We start from the raw sequence: 25,149 nt of genomic DNA on the forward strand, positions 1-25,149 counted from the left end.
AAAAAGATGGAGTTCTTTCTATAGCTACGTGTAAAAATTATGATTTAAAATTATTTGTTAGTTATTAGTGAGCCAGTTGACTGACTAGCTATTAGGAATGGCATCAGGACGTGGTGTTCATGGATCTTGACATTTTATTAACTAAAATAATTCCATGTTTGGAAGAATTTATAAATCAATAAATAAAGCCTTTTAAATAGTGCATGTTGCATAGATGTGAACTAGAAACACCTTATTGAGGCTCTTAGCTGTTCTGTTTCTGCCACTCATCTCCTTGTACAGCATGAGGTCAGGATCATGTGGAGTGCATAAACATGCACAGTATGAAATGAATCCACTCTGTCACTCTGGTACACACAGGGGGCAATAATTTGACATTGCTGAGGCTGAGGCTGCTGCCTGTCATACAGTACGTGTGACAGTACGTTTGGCTGTCTTAATTCACAATTGCACAACTGCTTCTATCTACAACTTGCTATCTATCTATCTATCTATCTATCTATCTATCTATCTATCTATCTATCTATCTATCTATCTGTCTGTCTGTCTGTCTGTCTGTCTGTCTGTCTGTCTGTCCATCCGTCAGCCCATCTATTTTTTCATCCATCGTTCCATACACATCTACTGTATGCACTGATTGATGCCTGACAACAAAACACAACATCCTTAAATTAATGAATAAATATCATCATTAAAATTACACAGTACTGACCAATAACAAACAAACAAATAAGTTGCACATTCTTAAATTGCATTTGATCGCTTTTAGCTTTAATTACCATACTGCCCAATTTATTTGAGAAAATGATTCTTCATGCTGCCAGAATTGCTTTCACAGTTTGAGTCCCGGAATATGTCCATGCCACCAGGGGGAGAAAAAAATGCACTGATGCACACATGATAACCTGGTCATTCAGTACATTAGCTGACTTCATTTTATTGCCACATAACACTGCTGCGCCTAGACCTGAGCAACTACATTTAGGCAGACACCTTTATCTAGAGTGACTTACATTTTTATCTCATTATACACCTGAGGGTTAAGGGCCTTGCTCAAGGGCCCAATAGTGGCAACCTAGTGGTCGTGGGGTTTGAACCTGAAACCTTTCGAACTGTAGCCCAATGCCATAAGGACCAAACTACTTATGGCCAACCACAAGAGTATACTGTAACACTGCCTCCAGAGGCTTGTACAGTGGACACAATGCATGATGGGTGCATCGCTTAATGTGCATCCCTTATTACCCTGGACGCATAGAGTCAATCTGGACTCAGATCAGATCACATTACCTTTTTCCATTGCTCCAAAGTCCTTACGATCCTAGAGTAAGTTGTTGTGACATTGCGTGTATGGAAAAGCTCTTACTTTCACTTTTAAACATAGATTTCTAAATTTTTATGCCAGTTTGCCAAGCTATAAAATGACTTTTTTTTCCTGACCACTTTTTCTGACAGTTCAGCACTACTTTTCCAGTTTTTAACAATGTGTTGGACAGTTCTTAAACCAATTCTAGTAATTTCAGCAATCCCTCCATTTTTTTTGGCTCCTTGAAGCAGGTCTATTTAAAAAACTAAAGTTTTTTGGGGCCAAACAGTGCATGTAAAGCATTAGATCTAACACTATCTGGCCCTGATCAGGATTAAAAGGCTGCTGAAGATGAATGACTAAATTAATAGACCTGACATATTGTTTTAAAAACTGATTTTATTTTGACACAATATGCAGTATTTCTAACTCCTTGTGCTAAAACCCAAAGTTATATATAATATTTCTAAAGCTTTTTTGATGTTTGATGTAACATGGGTACATTTAAAATGTCTCATCTATATTTCATGTCAGTAAACTGTGATTACAGGTTCCTTGTCAGGAGTCATTATGTCTTAGAAATAGACATGAACAAAGACATAATAAAGTAAAAATCTATGACTTGTGATAGATGTTATGAACATCTGGGTATTGCAAGGGATTCTAAACAATGTTGGGTTAGGGTCAGGGTTAGGGCTGTAGTGTCACCTCCCTGGGAGAAGCCGAAAGACTAACAGGGTGTATATCAGTACTGTATATCAGCAAGCAGCTCCTTCGGCTGTCTGCTTTTCTTCTTGGCTGTTACTAACCACACTGACCTGTACACTTAACCCCATGATCTGGACTGTTCTTCACCTCAAACTACTTCATCGCCCAGTGGAAGGGGAAGATAAACACTGTCAAATAGAAAGTGAACAGAGAGGTAACAACAGCAAGTGAAGCATGGTTACCATCAAACTAAGACGTCATGTTTAAAATGATACTTTTATTGACCAGCCTGCTGCGTTCTACTGCTTTGTATGCAGTATATTTCCTTTAATATAGAAGGGTGAGTCAAAAATAATTTGCATTCCAGTTATTTTGAAATTTTTCTTATCAGCGCTTTCTGTCCAAGGCTACTATCTCCCTGGTCTCTGCTGTGCAGGTGTGTGTGAATGTGTTATATTAGTTTATTTGTAACTGTAGTGTGAACAAAAATGGATGTCCTGCTTGTGATTTGCATGAAAGAAGGGCAGCGTGCAGTGATTAGTTTTTGTTGTGGTCCGAGGCAGTACCCGGTGCCAAAACAACTCATGGAAGATGCTTAAACAGAAGCATTTGAATATCTTCAACCCAAATTTGGATTAATACTCTAAAGAAGGTGAAAGTTTCTTAAAGAGAATCATGACTGGTGATGAGATGTAGGTTCTTTAATATGTCGGAGAAACGGCAAGATAATGTAACGGAAATATCCTTAATCGCAGACTAAATAAAGTTCAAAAGTCGACCATCAGCTGGAAAAAAAGGCCAGTATTGGAACATTATCAGGTAAAAAGGTCAAACAATCAACAGTGCTTGTTACAGTGAGATGCTTAATGAAGAGCTGAAGCCTGAACTTCTTATTAAACACAGAGGACTGCTATCCAAAGGCATCGTGATCTTGCATGACAATGCACGTCCGCACACTTCTGCCCACACTGTCGACACACTGCAAAAACTTGGTTTTGAGGTGTTAAAGCATCCTCCCTATAGTCCTGAACTTTTTTCATACTTGCACCTGTTTGGTCTCCTGAAAGCAGCCCTACGAGGACGAAGATTCACTTCTGATGAAGAAGTGAAGACAGCAGTGCATTCGTGTGTCACTGCTCAGACTAAAACAATTTTTTTAATGAGGGGATGCGGCGAAAGCTTGGACAAGAAATGGACAAAATGTAATAAAAAGTAAGAAGGTTATGTCGAAAAAATGATGTTTTCTTCTTTTCTAACAATTTAATATTATAATTGAAATAAATTCTACAGCCAGAGTGCGGATAATTTTTGACTAACCCTTGTATAAAGTAAGTAATTATTAACATGTTACTAATTGGAAAATCCCTCTGTCAGGTGCAATAGGTGCATGTCAATAAGGCAGATTGTGGAATGAAAAGCTCTTTAGAAACCTAAAAGTGGCTATAACTCTTCATCATGCTTATAGACCTGTATTTGTTAGACATGTTTACGACTAAAAGGTTAGAATCCTTTGAAAATATCCATAACTTTTTTCAACACTCATTCCAGCCAGATAAAGCAGCAAGTCTGTCTGAGTGGTAAACTAATCCCCCCCTGACAAGGGATCAAACATAGCAACAATCTTCACTGCTTGCTTGGCACCATCAGGTGGTTGTGTGTGTGTGTGTGTGTGTGTGTGTGTGTGTGTGTGTGTGTGTGTGTGTGTGTGTGTGTGTGTGTGGAGCTTAAGGATTCCTGGGGAGGAGGCCAGCAGTGATCCCTTAGATGGACCCTTTTCTCCTCACCATAACACAAACAATCTGCTAAGGCTTACAGTGACCAGATGTGTGGAAAGCAATTAGATCAAAGTTCTATGTGCTGGAGTCTTCTACTGTGCTATGGTCTGGGCTAAACGTAAGTGGACAGCTGCTTACAGCCCAGCAGCTAGAGTGAAAAAAACATGATAGTTTAAGAAGGGATTAGAAATCAATGGTCTTATTTATGGTTTAGCTACAGTAAGTCTTTACTATAAAAATAACACGATATTTAGAGAATCTAATAAATCTAAATCTAATGAATCTAAAAAATTAAGCAGCTTAGCTAATTGAGACCAGTTCTGGGGGATTGTAGATCTTCATGGATCTAGGCAAGATTTAAAAAAAATCTCTGATGTCACTGCAGTTGGAAAGACAGACTGTCATTCAGCAGCATAATGTCTGATAATTTAAAATGGTTAGGTTTCATATCTGGTTATGCATGTACTGTATATTCTCACAGTAAGAAACCTGAAAGGCCCAGATTAAAAAACAGTTGCTTTTTTGTACTCCTGCATGTTTAGTATGCCCTCTGGTGTTACACTATTGTAATTATCTAATTAATTAATTAGCTAATGTTTTTGTGATAGAAATAAATGAAAGTGTAAATCATAGCATAAAGTAACAGTGGTAATAAGAACTCTCTTCTCTTCTCGTCTCTTCTCTATTTTTCATTATAATGTCCTTGCTTTTCAATACTCTTTGTCTATCTGTCAACATGCTTCCGTATTCCCTCATTAAAACTGTTCACGGCTGAGCTGCAAGGCATGAATGCACCGCTGTCTTTATTCCTTCGGAAGTGAATCTTCATCCTCGTTGGGCTGCTTTCAGGGGACCAAACAGGTGTTAGTATCAGGACTATAGGGAGGATGCTCAAAACCTCAAAACAAAGCTTTTCAGATTATCGAAAGTTGTGGGTAAAAGTGTGTGGTCATGCAAGATCACAACTTCCTTGAATAGTCCTTGGTCTTCTGTGTTTAAAAGTTTAGGCTTCAGCTCTGCAATAAGTGTCTCATTAAGTGTCTAAGTGTCTAGCCTCTTCTATTCTCAGGCCCGTAAAGGTGTCTCATCACCGGTAATGATTCCCTCTAAGAAACTTCTACCCTCCTTAGAGTATTGGTTTAAATTTTGTTTGCAGATATCCAATCACTTTCTCTATCCTACACACAAAGTCTTCGATAAATAACGACACCAGGTATACTGTAGCCTCAGCCCACAAAATAAATAAATAAATAAATAAATAATTCACTGGATGCTGTTCTTATTTTGTGCAAATCAGAGCTGCATCCATTTTTTTCACACTGCAGTTAAAAAGGAATTCATGTAACACGTTTAAACATGCACAGCAGTGACTAAGGATATTTTATATATATAAATATAACCATAGTAAAAATAGGCAATATGATTAACTGAATTTCAGTTCATTTTAATCAACTTCTTAAACATGACTGAGCAAAAAGTAAAAAAAAAAAAAAGGTCACAAAGGCAAAGAAATAACACAGACCATTCCCATATTACTGTAGTGGTACAATTTACACATTATAAAAATAATAATGACCTTTTATTCTACATTACATTTCTGAAAACTCAAATGCACAGTTTGAAGTCTGAAACCTCCCTGTTAATTCCATACAAGCACTTAAAAAAAAAAAAAAGCGTTATTGACCAATGCTGTGTTTCTGGCACACATTTCTTGCCATTTGAGTTTTAATGGATAATTATTAAACACATAAAGTTTTATAATCTAGCTACACTTAGAAAGCCATACCTTAAAAGTAATTACTTACATACACTAATCAGCCACAACATTAAGACTACTGCAAGATGAATTAAATAACATTGACTATAAGCTATACCAGCAAACTGGTGCCAGGTTTATTTGTAAAATTTATGTGGCCAGTCTGTCCTGTCCACTCCCACAGAAATGCCAAGGTAGCACAAACTGATAAAAAAGTCAGGAAGATATCAGAACAGTCAGTGCATCATAAACTCCTGTATGTGGGGCTCAGCGGGTATAGAGTTTAAGGTTAAAGATCTGGCCTCCAAATTCCCAAGATCTTAATCCAACCTACTGTAATATCTACGAATTGCGTCGAGCAAACAAGTAAGTGCTTTGGTCCTTCTGTTCAGCCCTCACCTCCTCATCTCTACACTCTGCTCAAACAGTCCAGTTTCCAAGGCTTCAACTCGTTCATGTCATCCTCAATCAACAGCATCATGCTTTTTATTTTGTAGATTTCTGCCTTAATGCATTGTAGAGCAACATCACATTCTAATTCTAGTGTCTGCTACGTATGTCCATGACTTCTGCATAAGATTTCTCATTAATATGGAATTGAAAATTGCTGGATAAGAATGAGTAAGAAAGTTAGTATTTATAATCAAAAGCATTTAAATGGTTGTTGAAATTAGCATGTTTTCTCCCCATGCTGGTTTCCTCTCATCGTCCGTAGACATGTGTGGTAGTTTATTGGCATTTATGAATTGCCCATTGTGTGTGTGTGTGTGTGTGTGTGTGTGTGTGTGTGTGTGTGTGTGTGTGTGTGTGTGTGTGCGCGCACATGCATGTTAAGGTCCATGTGTGCTCCGAACAGGGTGTGCCCCATCTTTTTATTTGGCTTGTTTTGGTTTTTTTGGAGAATAGACTATTGTACAGTTCTGGGATGAAGCATAAACAGAGATAAAGGATGTAAGAAAGTATTCCCAAACAAGTTGGAATAGAAGCTGCTGGATTCGTGTTTGAGCATGCAAAAGAGGAGAGAAGGAATAGAGCTGCATCAAGGGAACTCCTGTCACTCATGTCTCCCTTTACCATGCAGTGAATGCAGGAAAATGGAGTAGGATATTGTGGGAATGTGTTGCATTGTGCAACATCCAGTATCACAAGGAATACTAAAAATGGAAGTATTCTGTAAGGAGGTGAATATATGAAAAAAAAAAATGTAACATTTCTTACCCATCTCTCACTATGTGAATATGTCAAAACAAATGTTATGTATTTCTCTCTGTCTCGTCTGTTTCTTTGCATATTTTGCCTCAGACAGAACCAACATCAAAGCTTTCTCTGCTCTTTCACTCTCCTAAAAAAAAAAGCAGACACGTAAAGTGAATACCAATTGGCTGTTTCTTCCATTTCTCCTATTTTTTAAATGTATTTTTTTAACACTCATGTGAAAGGACTAGCGTTTTTCTAAGCTCTACTTTCTCGCCAGCTGTAGTCATACCAGACCTTTCTCACTATCCTTGTTTTCCTCTTTTTTTTTATCTCCAGCATACTTTTCAACATGACACCACATTGTATTTCTTTCTTTGAAGCCAAAACATATGTCCACCACACTTGCTTTTCAAAAAGATCTGAAAGAATCTTTACTGATGGACACACTTTTTCAAATTTAAAATGGTTTTAGGAGGATTTTTTTTTTTTTCATCCTTGTCATCTGGGTCTCCTAAAAGTCAACTGCAGACAATGTGATTAGTGTTTTACATTAATATTTTATAGTCTTTTTTGATTTACAACAATCAAATATGCATTTAATCAAAGAGTCTCTCTGTTCTTGTTCCACTTTCAGGTTGCTGGAGGCACCACAGTCACATTTTACTCCATATTTTTTTATGTATCCTACGTTGGTAACCTAAATATTTTAAGGTTAAGAGCATGTACCCCTTTCTTTTATTGGTTCTCTCACATTTGCACCAAATCATCTTGCCATGTGTGCTTTTGCCTTCCTGGTGCCCTAATGTGATGTCCTGTACAAGCTCCAAAGTGAATCAGAAAACCTCCAAAGTGAAAGGCAAAACAAGTAATATGAGTAATCTTTTATACTGCTTACAGTACTGTTACTACAGCTTAAAAGCTGTTACTACTGTTAACTAAGTCAGTTAAATTAAAATAGAATACATTTTTATTTTTTTACTGCAACAGCCTGCAAAGTGTCTAAATATACAATTTAAAAATTAGGTGTTTATGTAACAGCCTCAGCAGCAGTCTTATTTCCCCTCTCGTCTGTTCCAACCACTCAGCATTCAGCATCAGCGGTATACTAATCAACAGCCTGATCATCTGTCATCACCTGCATCTATTTCTTACTGGTTCTCGTCTTATGTTGTTTTTTCAATGTTTAAATGAAAAAAAAAATTCTCTGAAACTGTTCAGGTATAGGGGACTGGACTGAAAATAAGAATCAAAATCCTGCCAAAAATGAGAGCCAAAAAAAGTCCTTCAGGAAGCCTGGAGAACTATTTCTGAAGACTATATTATTAAATACCTGTCTGGCTCTTTGAAAGCAAAATATGAAGAAATATGGCGTGGCTAGAGACTTTGGCACAGCACTATATATTACATCAAAAGCTCTGACATGAAACCATTAAGCACCCTGTTTACCGTCCATCAACTTGCATTTTATATCTGCATGTGGTACTGATTTTAACATGTACAATGTATCGCATTTATTAACAGAATTTACTGAATAAATATTAAAGTGATAAAATCCAGCTGTTTAAAACCCTTCTATAATGATACAAGGACCACACTGTCCCATAGCTTCACCGTGATTTTTTTGAGCATGTTTAAAACATCTGTCGCCCATGCCAGCCAGCTGCAGATTACTGAAGTTCAACTGAAGCACTTAGTTTGTCCTTGTCTGCCGCAGGCAGATTTGATCCACCGTCAACCACTTTGGGCAGCTCTAGTCCACACTTATATACCTTTGTCTGCATAGGCATTTTTAGTCATTTTTATCTGCCTTAGGTAGCCTATGTTCACCTTCATCCACTCCTTGCAGCTTTTGTCTACTATTGTTCATGTACTGTATGTCTAACATACAAAAATCTAAACCACTCTTGTCTGCCCTTGTCTGTACTATAAAATACAGCATAGCTGTAACAATTTAGAGAAACAGCTACTGTATTTCAGCTTGTGCACGTTTATTAATTATACATAAATATTTGCACACAGAAAGGGGTTAGTTAACAGTGAGGTAACTGGTTGCTTTACTGCCCTCATGTCTGTGTTTCATTCTGGCTCTCTATTTTATTTACGTTGTCATAGTTAGTCCTGGTCGATTCCATATTTACACTCTGCACTAAATATAATACTAACCATTTGCACTAAGTGTTTCTCTCTGTATTTAAATTTCAACCTAACAACACACAGCTAAACCAGGGACTGATATATAGTCATGATATCACCCAAATCACTATGGGTTCCTTGTCAAGGTTTCTTTCTTCTCGAGATTACATCGGAGAATGACGCTTTTAAGATGCTGTGTCTGCCCTGGAGATAACAGAGCACTGGGTGTACAGTAGATCAACATTGATATGTAGCTATGGGTAGAGACTTGTATGATTTAGAGAATTTAAGCACATCACAACATTTCTGCACATCCAGCATTCTAAAGAATTTAGTTATGACAATGATCAGATGTTGCTGATGGTCTTTTCTGTGTTCATAATAGAGCCCTACTTATTATAGGTTTAAACCGCAAAGGTGCATCATGGGTGCCTGGCTTCCCATAAACTTTTGACACTTATTTACTGCAGTGCATTGTGGACAATTTAAGACCTAACTTATAACATAGTAAATAATATAGTTTCAGCTGTATAAAGCCATGGGCAGATCCACTGGAATGTTATACTACCATCTAGTGGCAGGTAAAAGGTAACCATTGACAACTAGGAAAATAAAATTATAATTCTTTAGTCATATTTTGTGTCAAATTCTCAACACGACAGCCACAGCAGCAGCTGTATGTTATACTGAATAAAAATATATGTTTTTTTTTCATATCACATGTTTTTAAACGTTACATATTAATCATTAACTGTTCCCATCACAAAAGATGACCACAAGGGGGTGCTGTGTGCCTTTTGTATGATTTTATACAGGTACTCAGGTAATATCAGCAGATTTACAGATCTTTAATCAATTACTATTACAATTATTATTATTATTATTATTATTATTATTAAATAATAATAATAATAATAATATATTCCAAACAAGAATGCGCTTACAACTTTATGTGGGAAAGATGGTTGTAATAGTCAGGTTTTCGCATACGAAAATAAAGTTTAAGAATAATATATTCTTTGTTTATTTAGTATTTTTTTTATTTGTCCTAGATACAGACACTATACAATGAGTAAAATTGTAAGGACTGTTAATCTAAAGGTAATTTAGAGGTAAGGTGTAATTTAATTATTTTCAAAAAAAAAAAAATTGGAGGTAAGACATACATTTTCAAATTAAATTATTTTTAAAACAGACAAACCCCTATTATTATTATTATTATTATTATTATTATTATTATTATTATTATTATACTAATTATAATAATATATTACGTATTTGTCACAGGAGCCTTACAGCACAGTAAACTGATTTTTTTACATATCCCAGTTAAGAAATTGGTGTCAGAGTGCGGGATCAGCCAGGATACAGCACCCCTGGAGTAGATAGGGTTAAGGGCTTTGCTGGAGCCCGAACCCCCAACCTTCTGATCAGATCCCCAGCGCCACCATGGCCAGCAGTTATTACTTTTATTATTATTATTATTATTATTATTATTATTATTATTCACACCAGTGGCAGCAGTAGTAGTCATAATAGTATTCTTTGGCTTGTGGAAAAGCCCCCTGCATTAATGATAGAAATAAACGCATAATATGGATAATAAATGGATCTATAATACAAGTCATGTGTTGGATTTTGGCAAGATTGGTTTGCTTCTGCTTTTTGTCCAACTACCAAAGATGTCATAGATAAACAGACCAAAACTCAGTGATGTCAGTGTAATCACAGTAGTACTGGCTTTAATACAGAATCAAATTAAACACATAGAAGACAGAATCAGCATGAAGTCATATGAACACACTCAGATGAAATGCAGTTCTCTTTTCTGCTCTTTGTCATCATGATGCGTCATAAGCTTGTGAAACAAGTTGGGAGATGTACAATAATTTAGTATAATTTGTATGAGCATGATAAATGAGGATGAAGATGTAACTCAGTGGTCTGCACAGATGCAGTAGCTCCACTAGCATATTGAGATTCATTAGCTACAATAAGCGATAAGCTACAAATCAAAGCAAAAACATTTTTTTTTTGTCTTTCAGCTTAATGCAGTTATACTGTACTATTGATTTAATGCCGTTGTTTAATTAACATATTGGTCACTCATATTCTCGCCAGTAAATTTGTCCCAGGCCTCACTGCAGAAGCTACGAGTAAAATCCTAAGGGCTGTTAATCTTCAAAGATTTTTTTTCCAGAAGTACACACAAGAAAAATCTGTGACAATAGTGTAATTTTCCAGTATAGCAATAAAATAAAGAAGAATACCAAACTGCCACATGTAGTTCCACTTAAACGAACAGGTTGGGAGACGGTTGGGGGGAAAAATCAATTAATAATTTTCACAAGCTATTTTTGATTATTCCACTTGTCCTGAGTTTGATTTATTACAAGCACCACATGAGAGGAAAGAAAATCCACCTCACAACTTCAAGGTGTATTTATTTTCTTTAAACTGACTTAACATTTTTAACATGCTCTAATCTGCTTTATGTTTTATAGCAATGTGACTATTCCATATTCAGTCTGTTCAAATGATGTATCGTCTGTTAAATGTGAGCTTGTTAATTATGTTAGCTATTTATGGTTATTTGGATTTGATCTGGCAAGATTTCAAAAATGACATTTATAATATTTATAAATTCTTATCATTTACTCCGTAGACCAGTTTTTATCTCCTTATATGTGTGAAAACAGAGATGTCCCAATTGAATTCATATGAAACGTCAGCGTTACTCTGCACGCCCACCTTCAGAATCTTTCATTTATGATCCATGTTGTATCATAAATGTGGTGGTGTAGTGGTTAGCACTGTCAAGATATGCAGGTTAGGCTAATTGGCATTCCCAAATTGCCCATAGTGTGTGTATGTGTGCATGTGTGTGGGTCCTGAGATGGATTTGCACCCTGTCCAGGGGTGTACCCTGCCTCGTGCCCTAAGCCTCCTGGGATAGGCTCCCCTGCAACCCTGGATACAGGAAAAAGCAGTATAAAAGATGATTGAGTCAGTGAGTGATCCATGTTGATTGAGAGCATGAACTGACAAAATCATCTTTAGGGGATTATTTGTATTATGTTTTTAATTTTTTTTTTCGTGTGTGTGTGTGTGTGTGTGTGTGTGTGTCTGTGTTTGGCTCCCAGACGCATTTGGAAGCAGCTTAAGTTGGAGCATGGTGCGGTTTGCAGAAAGTGGCGAATACTTTAATCCAGAAACACCGCTGAGCTTTGGCACATTCCTCACACATTCTTCGACTCTTCTCATAATTCATTTAGCACTTCTGCTCCTTCTGTATTAAAAATAAACGAGGAAGACTGAGGCAGCCATACAAGATGATACCTTTTCATTTGACCATGTTCTATAAAAGTGTCCCTGGCTTGTAATAAAACTAATCCCATTATTGACTATTACAGGCAGGGAAAGTGGAGCAGATCACACAGACGAAAAGACAACAGAAGAAACGGAAGCAGTTTATTATAAATCACACTTGGGCCGAGAAATATGCTTGAGTGCAAATGTACAGTAGATGCTGATTACAACTGAATGTTTAGAGGTAAAATAAGTCACATTAGTCCTCTTAGATGTCTTAAGACTGTCAGGTGACCTCTGTGGTGTGTGTGTGTGTGTGTGTGTGTGTGTGGATAGTGAGGGGTTAAGGTGGCAGCCAGAGTCCAGAGGCTCGTAGCAGCTGCACTAGTGACTGAAAAGAAAACAGGGCCGAGGCGAGCCTGTCAGTCCTCTGATGTACGACTTGTAATGGGATGTTTCCAGACCTCCTCTGTCCATATGGCTGCCGACACGTTCAGAAACACCCACCGCCTACAGAGCCTGGGACTCTCAGTAAAATACATCTGGCCTACAGACTCACACACGCACATATACACACACACATTTTCTCTAGTGCTGACAAATTCAAGTAGAATTACAGTTTCATTAATTTGTATAGGCATACCTGTTTTCTGCCCTGGATAAATAAGAATAATGCTGGTTTATGATTTCATATTGTACTAAAACTAAAAGTCGTTTCATGCTGTACATCGTTGGCATGTTAGTTTTTTTTCACTGAATCATACACCCGATATCAGCATAAGCTTTGATCTCAAATAATACCAATAAAACCAAATCTGTAATAAATAAAAAGCATGCAAAACAATATTATACTTCTGGTAATGAGCACAGTTTGGAGGAACCAAAGATTCAAAAGAAGTTGAATGAAATATTTCAGTTCTAGTAAAATATATTTCAGTTGTGCAGATTGATTAAATCTGCACACAGTAGTGATGCAGACTGCTTGTAAGTCCCAGCCTGTATTTGCACCTGTGATAAGACAATCATTAGCACCTTCAGAAAAGACCAGGCTGTTCAATAATACCGTACATGCAACACCTTAATTCAACCACAGAGGTTTGCATCTGCAGTCGGTATTGCTCTCCAACTCCTTGCGCTTGATCTCTGACTTTGCAGCTGTGTGTCCAGACACCCAGGGAATCTCCAAACAGCCTAACAGCCCTTTCTGTTGGCCACGTCCGGTATGGTCACCCCTGAATAGAGGTTAACTTGAATTTATCAGAAGAGGAACTGACTCACTGATAAATTGTTCTAACCTCCAGAGCATATAAACATATGGAATAGTGAAGACACTATCTTGTCTGAAAACCCAATCTGCAATGAGTCGGACTGAACTTTATGTAACACTGAATGGGTTTACATAAACAAAAAAATAAAAAATAAAAAAAACGTTATTTGAAGCAATGTGTTTGCATGCACATAAGTCTTTAATTATATAATCATTAAATAAACTCCAGGTTTATATGAGGGGCACTCTGTTGGATTTCTGAGTGACATCACCACAAGTAATTGACCTAGTCGTAAAAAAAATTCCAGAAGTGATGTAGAAGCATTGTAACATTTTCAATCAAGTACTTTATAGTGACCAAGTAGCACTGGAACACAAATAAATTCCCTACTGTTTATTTTTACATAACATACATAACATGTTTTATTCTATTAGAATGCATTTCTTTTTTAATGTTTGGGAGCACAACTGACATAAAACAAACAAACAAAACAAAATAAACAAACAAACAAACAAACAATATTATTATTGTATTTCTTATCAGTATAAATCCCCTAAACAGCCTGATTATTGGTAAATATCACAGCACTTTTATTGAGTTTCGAAATAAAGCCTTTATAAAATATGCTATTTCATAATGTTTAAAAACAAACTTGAGAAATACAGAAGCCATTTGAAAAAAGGATTGACAAGAGGGTTTAGGTAGAGTATAAATAATGGAAAAAATTCTAATGAAAACATTCGTAAGTCGCTAACTCAGTTACAGTAGCTGGATTTGATTGGTGTGGATTTGTCCTGATCTTGGATTGTTTCGTTCTTCGATGCGCTTCTCGCATTTGCTGTCATGGCAACATATCTGTAAGCTTGAACCTGCTCGGTAGCAGGTTTATTTCATGTAAACAGGATTTAGACTGTGCTTCTGCCGGGTTATGATTGGTTGAAATGGCGAGGTCACATCTGATTGGTTAAAGAGCACGACTGATTCACGTGAGAAAAGAAAAGTTTCTTGCATATATATATAAATTCATAGGTTAATTATTAAATATTTTATTATTATTATGATGAACCAGGCACGAAACAGCCGTCAAGACCATTAATACAATTTCTTGTATAATGTTTATTTTACGACACATTTATTTTTCAGGGTTTTGTCATGAATATGCAAATAAATAATCATATATAATAAAAATAAATATTTTTTATAATGATAAATTGGACGAAACTAATTTTATTATAACAAACAATATAAAAGTATACATGTATTTGAAAAATATTAATGTTTCTATGTTTTCATTTCAGTGCATAACACGTGTTAAAAAAAAAAAAAATTAAGCAGCTCTTTTTCCATTTCGTCAACCAATCGGAGGGCTTGTGATCAGTGTTTCTACTGTCGATGCATATCGCCTTTTAAACCAACGCGCAATAATCCTAGACAACTCAATCCAGCTATACTAATCATTAACAACAGGTGTGCTCGAAGAACCGACTTAGTCGGATCGTAATTAGCGCGATGATCTCATCTTAGATGTGTCACGCGAAGTACGAACCCCAGGACATCCCATATTGAGTCCAAATCTATCAATCTTTGTAAGCAGTTATTAGTTAAGGCAATTGTATTTCATCATTCCTACTCACTCTCACTCACTCATCTTCTACAGTATATCGCTTTATTATGTATTCAGGGTTGCAGGTACCTGGAGCCTATCCCAGGAGGTTTAGGGCACGGGTCAGGGTACACCCTGAACAGGGTGCCAATTTATCACAGGGTGCACACACACATACACTACGGGCAATTTGGGAACGCCAATTAGCCTAACCTACAACCCACCAAGCACAGGGAGAACATGCAAACATGCACACAGAGACGGGAATCGAGCTTGGCCGGGAATCGAACCTGGACCTTGGAGGTGCAAGGCGAAAGTGCTAACCACTACACCACCGTGCCGCCATCATTCCTGTTGTATTACTAATTATATATTTTTCCATTTATCTAACATTTCTATTTATTATATTTTCATGGTTCTCTTGTCGTTGTTTTTTCTTTTTTTTTTTTTTGTTGTTGTTGTTTTTTCAGCTAATCTTGTTAAGAGTTTGCCACAGTGGAGCATCTAATCTGCACATTTAATTGGCACAGGATTTGTGCCAGATTCCCCTTCCTTATGCAAGCATCTCATTTTTATCAGGTGCCCGTGCTAAGCATGCCCTTCAGCCTAGAGGCTGGGAGCGGACTTTGCCTGGAAATTGGAACCCAGTCCTTCAGCACAGCAGGTTAGAAGCCTATGCCAACCACTGAGCCATCAATGCAACATTCAACTATAACTAAAAGATTGAAGTTAAATATGGTCAAATATATGCTATAATTAATTTATGTACACAAACATATTTTCCATTTTATGTCTGATGCTCACTCTCAATGCAAAAAAAAAAAAAATTGGACAATGAACTCATTGGACAATGAACTGTGGATGAAATGCAATGAAAGAGAGCACTAAGAGGAGGGAGACAGGCAGATAGGGTAAGGCGCCTAAATCAATGTCGGTTTGCTTAGTAATGTTGAGCAGCTCGTGGTGTCCTAACCCCAGGCAGCTTTTGGACTGCCAGGCAGGTGGGTTTTTATTAGCTTTCCTCTGAAATGGCTTCAAATGACTTCACTGGTGGGTCAGGGCCAGCCAGTGCTCAGGGAGAATGGGTAATTACTGAGGGAAATACCAAGGGCTGCCTTCAAAACCACCCAGCCAGGGCCAAGTGTTACATCATTAGAGAGCAATCACCACACACACATTCTTAAAGCACGTATATTCACGTGATGGCTTTGTGAGGGCTGCTACTTACTCAGTGAAAGCAGAACGCACAGCAGATGTGTGTCACCTAGGTTTATGGACCAAACCTGGTGGTATTTAGTGAGCAAGCACTCGTGCCCGGCTGTGGCAACACCACAAGCATATATCATATAGGCCTGGCTTTAAGGTGCTGCCATAGCCTAAAACTGTTTTACTTGCTATTTTTTTTTTATAAAAAATGCAATTAAATGCTGTCCCACTCTGCTTTTCCAAGTCCTCGGTCTTACCCACAGTTAATCGACTGGAGCGACTTCAAAACAACCTTCTAGAAGGAAAAGCCATGGCCGTTCACATCAAGGGGTGCAGATATTATATCGTTAACATATTTATTCCATCTGTAATGGGTTCCTATATAATCTCCAGTGCTGCTGGCTGAAAATTCATTACTGTAACAGAGGAAGTGGCTTTGATAAAAGCCTCTAACTGACTAAAGACGTACCTTTTAGACAGTCTTATATCTTTCAATTACAAAAATCAAGGATGTTTCGCGTAATTTCTAAAAATAATCCCTATGAAGTCGGCGGTTTAAAATAAATTTATATCAAACCGCATATATAATGGGATTTTACAAAAAAATTTGAATTAATAGAAATTACATATTCACCTTATTTTATATAAAATAATAAGAATAAAGACCTATGTTAGTAAAATAAACATTTTCATTAAAATATTTGACAGTCAAGTTATGTATTTTTAGGACAAAATTGTGGATGAAAACATTCTTGTTTAAAATATGTTGTTTAAAATATTGCTAGCTATTTGGTTTACTTAAACTACTGGATTTTGCTTATACATTTAAATTCTATATGATGGAATTGCATTAATATATATTTTTAATTACTTTTTTATTTACTCAATTTACCTAGCAAACTAATATTATTACATTACTATTACATTGCATTATTACTAAAACAGTAAGTAGTACAAAAAAATATTCTCTTTTTATGGGTTTCTTAGCCTCTCTTAGCCAGCTTTCTATTTGGAGACCTATTTAAAAGGGGAACCCTCTGATGTAGGGCTCTACATAGACCCTTTAAAGGAGTACCAGAGCAACCAAAAACCCTTTCGGATTCTAAATGTAACTCCTGTAACAGATACAGTAATATCTTAGCATGAATAAGCATTTGAGGCAGTGCTGTTAACTATTTGCTGTTACTAATATTTTTTTTATAAAAAATAACAAACAAAGTGTTTTAGAAATACATTTATATACTGTGGCTTAAATTTTTTTTTGTGACTGAAATCCCAACTTTTTATCCCAGCCATTGACATATGGTGCACCCATACAACTTTTTTATATCTATGATGAGCATATGAGCATCAATGTCATATGAATCCCAAAGGGGAAGGAACACTCAACAACGGAGTCCAAGTGAGCAGCAGATGGGCTGTAATAATAAAAAGTGCATCAGGCCTCACGTGTGAATCAAGTTCTCCACTTCTCGTTAACGCCAGACATGTGTAATTGATTCCAGATGTGGGATGGGTTGGCAGGGGACGATGTCAAATAATGAGAGGTCACTCTTGATCTGCAACCCTAGCCAAAGCCCCTGCCACACATCTTTGGCAAAGCTCTGCAATTGGACCCTTCAGCTGCAGGGACAAATTGGACATGCAGGAAGCTTCCAGCAAGTCAGTCAGGGAGAGAGAGAGAGAGAGAGAGAGAGAGAGAAAGAGAGAGAGAGTCTACTCAGATGAGCTTTGACAAAGAAAAGGATGTACACTTCACATGCGTAAACACAAACCCAAATGATTTTGCTTTTAAAATAAACCCGGACGCTGGCACTTCAGAGTTTCCAAAAGAAACTCAAAGTAGTGCAATTCAAGTTTAGTTCATCATGACATAGCAATGTCACAAACTCTCCCATTCCCCGTGCAGAACAGACGCAGGAGATTCAATTACTGTCTGGAACCAGTGTTTTCATCTTAATTTCCCAGACGATGGCCAATTCTGCAGTATTATATTTTTCAGTGTGTTTCCAGTCTCCTAAGGACACATCACCAGTTCTCTGGAACAGCGACCTGTTACTGACAGCACTCTTGAGCATTCTTTCTTCCTGCTGCATTACTGTTATCTTGTACTGTACCTTTGTGAAAACACACCACCTCATTCCATGTCATTCATGCTCAAATGTATAAACTATATTCATTTAACAACTAAATAAGTTACTTTTTGGTTTCTTATTGTATTCTATTAAGAATCAATTGACAATTTCAGTTGTTTACAGCATTCCTTACATTATACTATGTAATTAACTTGACCCCCTTCCCCCAAAAAAGGATATATACTCTATATCTATTTAAATGCACAGTGGTACATTTATTTAAGAACTTATATTTTAACATGTCAGACCACCAGAAAGCATTAAACCTGCTTAAGCCCAAGCATCAGGCATATGGACTAAAGTTAGGGCTATTTGCCTGGAAAGCCCTGGTGATTGATGGGACTTAAGGATAATTCAGACAGGAAACTGTTGCTCTTACCACACGAATATTTCCCTCATCATTGTGGACCACCAGCACTCACCCCCATTCCCGAGAGGTGCTGGGTGAATCCTCACAACCAGAAAGAGGAAGGAGCTAGCACTATTCTGAGCACAAACCTGAATCGGTCACATTAATTGGTGAACAAAACACCCAGTGTCTATCTACAGAGCGTGACAAACACATCCTACATTGTGAAGAAATCTTTTCACAAGCTTTATGTTCAAATAATAGATTTTTAGGAAGTCATTTGAAAGACACTCATATGAAGTTGTACAAGTTGAGAATATACACACATTCAATATTTGAATTAATATTTAAGTTATATTTAAATATGGTATAAAATATCAGACTAATTTTCACATCTATATCGCTAGAAATGCAAAATTCATAATTACTAAACCACCTTTGGTTAGTAGCTCTATGATTAACCTGATGAAAAATATTCTGTGAGATAAATCTAAGGCAATAAATTCCAGCTCGCTCCCTGGTCACTGAAGCAAACTGTAAAAACAGATATGCGTAATTCACGTACACCCACATGCAATGAAAGAGTACACTTGTGCAACTCAGTGTAACAATAAAGGCTTATTGTTTGAGCACGAGAAGCAGACACAGGTCTGATTGTATCCCTGATGCCATTAAGGCTTCTCCAGGACTGTGTATAGGAATCACAGCTTCTCTCTCTGAAACCTAAATCCTCTCTAGGTGGTTAGGGGAATGTCTGCTGGACATCAGGCACCGTATTATGGTTCAAGAGGGATTTCCAACCAACTCTAATAATCCAATGATAAATGTGAGGGTGAAAAGAATGTGTCGACTAAAACCAATACAATCCGAAGCTAGTAGTTTAAACACGGTAAAGTGGCTCTCTTATTGGAGAGTTTGAATTCCATGCTGATGTTTCAAGTGTGATAGTAAGTGATTTCAAACACTTAAAGAAGAAGGCTATAAAGTTCTTTAATAATGTTTTTTTTAAAAGCCCTATACACCATAGACAAAAAAAGTTCATCATGAGTAATTTGTATAGTTGATAGCTGCTGGTGTAAACACAAATACGATTTAGAGAAATAAAATAATTAAATAAAGTGACATTCATTCAAATGATTGAACTGAATATTTGACTGACAAACTTTAATTTTGATCTCATTAGACCAGACTTATTACTTCTTGATTCTCCATTCTTCCATAAAACCCTGCATGGTAAATTGGTCTGAGCTTGTCCCATGAACAGCTTCTCCCATCTGATCTGTGGTACTGTACTTTTTTGTGCATAGCCCCCTCTAGGGGGTCACAATTGTGCCTTATTCGTTCTATATAAACCCTGTTTGGTATTTTTCCAGAACTTTTGCTTTTTATTGCCTCTTCATTTTTATAATTTAAGTTGTTTAGATATGTTCTCTAACAAACTCTGTGGTTTTCCAAGCACAAGTGTATTTATATTGAGGTCATGTGGCACACAGTTGGACTTCTTTCAGCTAATTATGTGACTTCTGGTGACAATTAGGGTTTTCGCAACATTGAATATTTATGCAATCACATGTTTTATATATTTAAAAAAAAGTGTCCCATGTGGTGTGTGGCACCGGGACATTAGCGTCTGATCCTTTGGGTGTTGTGGGTTGCGGGGTGGGGCTGCCATGGATTGAGATTGGATTAAGATCTGGGAAATTTAAAGGCTGGATAAACAACCTTGAACTTTTCGCCTGGTAACCCCCTTATGTGGCTGGCTGTAATGCATTGTGTGTTCTGGTGCCAGTCTCTAGTGGCTAGGGTTGATTATTTTTATCAACCCGTGCCAAATTAGTTTTCTGTTGGATTAGACTAGACAGGCTAGCCTTTGGTCTCCATAGGCATACAGTAGATAAGCCTTGGGTGCTAATGAATTGTATACAACTGATGATCAATATTATCCAATTGACCCAGCAGTGGTGTTAATGTTGTGGCTGATCAATGTGTGTTAGTGCATGTTGCTCTGTGATGGACTGGTATCCCATCGTGAGTATATCTGCTTTCTGCCCCATGATCGCCAAATTCACTGTGACCCAGCTCATAATAAAAATGTTACTGAATGATATATTCTGCCTATCTACAGTGGCATGTTATTTTAAACAGTATTCCTAGGAACTGTCAGAAACTGTCATAAACACTTTTTATTTCCCTACCCGTATTAATGTCAGTAAAATGGCAAGATTGATTTGAAAATAGCATGTGCAAATGAAATAACACCACCACAACTACTACTGTGTGGCATCCACCCAAAATGTACCAGCACATCACATTAATCAATGTTCTCACTAAAAAGAGGAATGATCAGATCTGTGTCTATACTATTTGCCATATCTTTTATAGCATTGAGGTTTAGGTACTTACACAGAAATAAAATGTGTGCACTATAAGGTCACAAAATGTCCCCTGTCATACAGTGTAAGCGTTGCTTAAAAGGTTTTAGTTCAGCAATTTGCCATACAATAAAAGCACAGATCTAAATTTAGTTCACAGATCCACCACGTCCTTTGCTTGATATTGTAATTTTTGATGAGAAGAGTTGAGTCTGCATGAAAGAAAAAAGAAAAAAATAGATGTGAGGCTGTACAATTTTTTTATAGACTACTTGTTATTCTGACTGAGTTTTATTATGGTTGGAAATGATGGTGTTGGAGTAAGAAAATCTCACTCACAGCTGGTCCACAGATAGCCTAATGCCTTTAGTTTACTTCCTTATTTCTCATATGGTAAGGTAAAATGTGCATTTCTTTGGCATCTTGCGTTATACTTGGGTCTAATTACATGCTTGTAAAGTTTAGTGGGGCCCAGACCTAATGACGGACCACCCGATTGTTTCAACAAATGGGGTTTTAGCACATCAGGCGGTTCAGGAGACCACAAAAAAAAAAACAGTCTATTATTTCATATAGCACTCCTAATGCCAAGGTTATCTACTTCATAAATTTAGCAAACTGCTAATAACTGGGGAAAAAAAAATACCATTAAACTAGGGGTGAATTTGTATCTTTATGTCTATAGCCATTGCTTTCGTGTGTGCCACAAAAAAACAATATTCTGCAGAAGTCAAAACACAATCAGTCTTGGGTGTTGGATAGCATGCAAAGTTTGTTACATGCTTAGACTGGCCTTTAAAAAAAAGGCAAATTTCAGACTTTTATTATATCTTTTCTACAGTATGTGGAAGCATCATGGAGTGCCTCTATGCATTATTCTTGGCCCAGATGTTATTTTTTTCCAAACAGCTTCCTTACTTCAAAAGCACATCTAAACAATGTATCTGCCAAGCTAGAAACATCAGCAGTAGAAAAGCAAACTTACTTTTGATCCTCCAGTGTACTTGCCCTTCATCTGGATGAACGTAGAGGAAGATTGATACAAGATGTCATTGGGTGTATGAACAACGTTAGTGGAGTGTGTCCCTGCCTTCGTGCATAGTAGGAAGTTGTATTAATGCCATGTCTTGTACAGGGAAAGCCACAGAGATTAACTGTCTACGCAAGCAACGCCAAAGCCTGCAAATATGAATTACAGCAAAACACTGTGATTATATTTATTGCTAAAGTTGTAGTTTCAAACATGATAAATCTCACAAGAAGAAGGTATCATGTGTTTAATTATACACCAGCTAATGATAATGTATAAAATCTTCATTGCTGTTAAGAAGGATAAAATACAGTACCACATAAAGAATACAGTCCCTGTGCAATCACCAGTGGTATCAAATGAGGCATTGATTTGCAATCTGCTGAGTAACTGGATGCTCTGCCAGTTGTGTTATCGATGGGCTGTGAAACCTTTTTCATATTTGGCACGTAAGCCTCTTCATGCTGGGTGCCAACTTAAACAGCAGCTTAAGTCCCATGACACTGGACAAACCGTTCTCTGTCATCGCAATACTTCACGCTGTCTCCACCACTCGCTCTCCAAATGTACAAAACCAGCTTTTTTGAGAGAACCTGTGAGAATGCCTGAATAATCCAGAAAGGTTTTTTGAAAAATCAGTTTTCACACAGCGATTTGCTGTATTACCACACAAAATGATATGGACTTTTAGATGAGCTTATAACATGTTTTATCATGTATTATTATTATTATTATTATTATTATTATTAATAATAATATTATTTATTAATTCATTTATTTTTTATTTTTTTATTTTATTTGGTTGTTGTTGCCAAGGTGGATTTAGCTTCTTGCCATACAGCTGGGGATCATATACACTGGGTATCTGATGACTTTCTGATTATTTTGCTATTTTAGTGCTCATGAGCTTTAAACAAGCGTTGAGCGACTACAGTTTCCAACTGTAAGTAATTAATCAGAGTTGGCTCATTCATAGGGGCTGGTGTTTGTCTATATACATTAGCTGTTTAAGAACTGTTAACCTTTTTTATGACCTCGCTCTTAAATCCAACATTTTAAATTCCATTGAAATTCCAAAAACCTCTTTTTTAAATAATTTTATTAGTCAGTGCTACATTGATTAAATCACAATTCTAAATGTGCATACAATGTGGATAACCATACTCAACATCCCAGTTACTGTAGTTTTATATTTAGAAAATGACAAGCATTAATTGATATTCATTGGGGCAGGAATCATGCCATGGGCTTTGATTATGGTGTGCTATGTGGAGGCCAGTTGATGTGCATATACTGTATGATTCCCCATGGTCCCAGAAGCACTCTTTCACAATTTTGTGCCGGTGCCATCACAGAAATACCACTTGGAAATACCAAGTCATTCAGTACATTCAGGTCGTCAGCTGACTTCAGGTTATTGTCACAAACCGTTGCTGACTCTAGACCTTGTACAGTGGACACTATGCATCACTTCTGGTGCTTTTCTTCTTACCCTGATTTACAAATCAGATCACATAACTTTTTTTTTCCATTGTTTAAAGTCACATCTTTATGCAGCTAGCAAATTGAATTCTTTTTTCTGATTATAGCGTGTCTTATGCGGTTTAGTCCCAATCCTGTGAGTTTTAGTTGGGTTGTGGTTGTAATTGTAGCTCTTACTTTCATGATTAAACATAGCTGTGCTATTTTGCTGTCTATTTTTTTTATTCTTAATTTTATTCTGATCACACTTCTTCCTGAATTTAATGGCTCAGCACTATTCATTTTGGGTTTAATAATGTTTTTGATGGTTCCAACTCATTTCCAGTAGCATAAAATTCCTTAGTGGTTATCTTTGCTTGATGCAGGCCCTCCTGAAATGGCATTATTATTATTATTATTATTATTATTATTATTATTATTATTATTATTATTATAGCCCAAGCACTATGACATCAGCCCTATGTCATCACAGTGTGTGAGAGTCCTCTTGTTTTTTATGGATTAAAAAAAAAACATTAAAAAACACCATTGGAGATTTTGCTGCATAGGTTATACACACTTGTGCACGGATGCATACAAAACCTGGTAAACATTTAGAGCTCATTGAGCTGAGCAACTTTCATATATGTATCATATGTTATGGGCTCCACTAAACAGGAAGTAAGAGTTTTGGTGCATTTGCAAAATGCAGCAGAAGAAGTTAGATTATTTTTATAATTATTATTATTATTATTATTATTATTATTAATAATAATAATAATAATAATAATAATAACTATTATTATTATTATTATTATTATTATTATTAATATTGATCAAGCGGTGTAGAAACCATATGGAACTACATTTAAACAAAGACTGGGAAAAAGATAGGCGGATTATGTGAATAAAATGTGTAGCAATGTGTGCGTACAATATCCATTCAAAAAGTTTTAAAAATGTGTCTTTCTTTTCCATTACATTGTTTGAGGTTAGTTTTAGATGTTTAGTGTGGTGGTTGAGATATAGTTGTTCAACCGGCTGCATCAGGCACAGCTGAATGAAGGTATGTCTAAAACTATTTAAAATGAGTTGCCAAACTATATACTATATACTGTATGACTGCTGCGGCCTTTTCCCTGTTTATTATGAAGTTACTCAAAAAAATCGTTAGTAAAAAAAAAAAAAGCTTAGGTTGTGTGATAGCTGCTTCATTTTGTTTTTCAGGCAAAATTAACAGCAAGAACAAAAAAGGAAAACGTATTGTGATACCAACATTGTCCAGATGTTGTGTAAATGATTATTAAATGTACGTCAAAAAAACAGGCAAAGTCTGGGAGATGTCTGGAAAATTGGGGTTGACAATGTTAAAAGGGTAATAAGCTGGTCAGAGGACAGGATAAGTTTAAAGGCATTTTTTTGAAGACAAAATTGACAAATAATTAGAGTATATAGAGTATATATATAGAATATAGAGAAAAGTATTAACTTTTTTTTAAATGGGAAAGTTATAAATCTTTGTATTTAATTTTATTTATTCT

This window comes from Clarias gariepinus, chromosome 3 (genome assembly GCF_024256425.1).
Source record: "Clarias gariepinus isolate MV-2021 ecotype Netherlands chromosome 3, CGAR_prim_01v2, whole genome shotgun sequence".
NCBI classification, from domain to species: domain Eukaryota; kingdom Metazoa; phylum Chordata; class Actinopteri; order Siluriformes; family Clariidae; genus Clarias; species Clarias gariepinus.